The 2,126-nt window shown below is 45.3% G+C and overlaps 1 protein-coding gene across 1 annotated transcript in view; it reads right to left on the bottom strand.

Moving 5' to 3' along the window:
• Positions 1 to 1,867, bottom strand: part of LOC126014068 (C-C chemokine receptor type 2-like) — a 6,338-nt gene extending 4,471 nt beyond the window's left edge. Inside the window, exon 1 of the mRNA XM_049777386.1 lies at positions 1,832 to 1,867. The gene's annotated coding sequence lies outside the window, so the exon portion shown is untranslated. The remainder of the gene's footprint in view (positions 1 to 1,831) is intronic.
• Positions 1,868 to 2,126: the final 259 nt, after the last annotated feature.

Here is a 2,126-nt window from a genome sequence, read left to right as displayed (position 1 = left end):
AGCGCTAGCCAAGGAACGGACCTCGGATCCCCCCGGCGTCCCATATGGTCCCCCCCAAGCCAGGGGCGATTTCTGAGCACATAGCCAGGAGTAACCCCTGAGCGTCAAACGGGTGTGGCCCCCCAAAACAAAACAAACAAAACAAACAAAACAAGAATTGGCTATTTGCCAGAGAGGTAGCATGGAGGTAAGGTGTTTGCCTTTCATGCAGAAGGATGGTGGTTCAAATCCCGGCATCACCATATGGTCCCCCCCCCCGTGCCTGCCAGAACAATTTTTGAGCATAGAGCCAGGAGTAACCCTTGAGCACTGCCAGGTGTAACCCCCCCCCACACCCACCCAAATTGGCTATTTGAAGGCTGCAGAGATAGTACAATGCATGAGGGTATTTGCTTTGTATGGGGCCGACCCAGCAAATGGTCACTTGAGCATCACTAGAAGTGATCACTGAGTGCAGAGCCAGGAATAAGCCCTAAGCACTGCAGGATATAGCCCTAGCTGTCTCCCCCACAAAAAGGATATTTATTTAAAAAGTGACCAGGATTTTTAAAAATGTCTCTATACCCCCTTTTTGTTTGTTTGTTTGTTTGTTTTGTTTTTGGGTTACACCTGGCAGTGCTCAGGGGTTAGTTCTGGCTCTGCATTCAGAATAGCTCCTAGCAGGTTTGGGGGATCATATGGGATGCTGGGGATCAAACCCAGGTCAGTCGCATGCATAGCAAATGCCCTACCCACTATGCTATCACTCCAGCCCTTACACCTCTTCTTACAATTTTTTCTTGCTAGAGATGCATATTACAGATCTTGTCTCTCATGTTATCTAGTCAGATTGGTGAACTTTGAGGCAATCCAATGAAACATTATTTTAATTTTTTTGGGGGAAGGGGAATCCAGCTAAAGTATTACAACATGGGACCAGAGAGATAGCATGGAGGTAAGGTGTTTGCCTTGCATGCAGAAGGATGGTGGTTCGAATCTCGGCATCCCATATAGTCCCCTGAGCCTGCCAGGAGCGATTTCTGAGCATAGAGCCAGGAGTAACCCCTGAGTGCTGCCGGGTGTGACTCAAAAACCAAAACAAAAAAAAATTACAACATGATCACTCATTGAATGTGTTTTCAGATCTAGGTGATATGTTACACATCACACATAGATATACACATAGTCACACACAAATACACATACGTAATTTCAGCAAAGAAATAAGAAACCAGAGGGCAGGGATATTCTATTTGGGATTTGCTAGAACACAGGTAGGCTGAAGCTGTTACTCTCAAAAGGTGCTAAATCAATATAAATGGAGCAAATGAACAATAGAGACCCATCTGGCTGCAAGTTGCTGAGAAAAAATGTTCCACCATGAAGTAGATTCCCAAGTAATTCAATGGGAGACCAGACACAAATGATCATCTTGGGGGTCTTTGCACTTGGCATCTTTTCCTGCAGCAACCTCTCCTTACACTCTCTGGGCTGACTCTCCAGACCTCTGTGAAGAGTGAATTTCATCTGTGTTTCTTAGGTATTGGGGCTTTGGGCTCACAGAATCTGTCAGCTAAAGGACAAAGACAGATCCTAGTTCTGAGATGAAGTTAGGGTGGCAAAGATTGAGTATATGTGTGGGCAGATCCTCTTAACCATGTCCACCAGGTGCTCTTGGTTGCTCTGCAGCTGACCTGCACTAACCCTCAAATGCCAACCACCTCCCTTTCTAGTACCTTCCCTTCCACTCCTATCATGACAGATTCTTTGCAAGGTGACTGGAAGGCACCAGCCCGATTGTCACTTTCACATGTCAGATTCATAAAGTAAAGGAAAAAGCCCCTCAACTCACCAGTGTTCAGCCTCTTCTAAGTAGCACAATGCGTCAGGCTTCTCAGCAACGGAACAGACCTGGAAGGAAACTTGGTACACACAAGTAGGAAATAGTTTCCTACAGAAAGAGAAGGCGGAGATAAAAGGGCAGTAACGGTAAAGATTTAGAAAAAAAAAAAAAAGTGAGAGAGAATGCTTCTAGTTCTTCTTTTCCAGCCAGGAACACAGAGTAGACAGTAGGTTGAGGTCTTTAGTGGAGGCTTAATTTTGTAATCTTGTTTATGCAAGCTGGAGAATGAAAAAAGACACACCCT

The sequence above is a fragment of the Suncus etruscus genome, chromosome 7 (assembly GCF_024139225.1).
Source record: "Suncus etruscus isolate mSunEtr1 chromosome 7, mSunEtr1.pri.cur, whole genome shotgun sequence".
Taxonomy (NCBI): domain Eukaryota; kingdom Metazoa; phylum Chordata; class Mammalia; order Eulipotyphla; family Soricidae; genus Suncus; species Suncus etruscus.
This window is presented reverse-complemented; position numbering and strand designations above follow the sequence as displayed.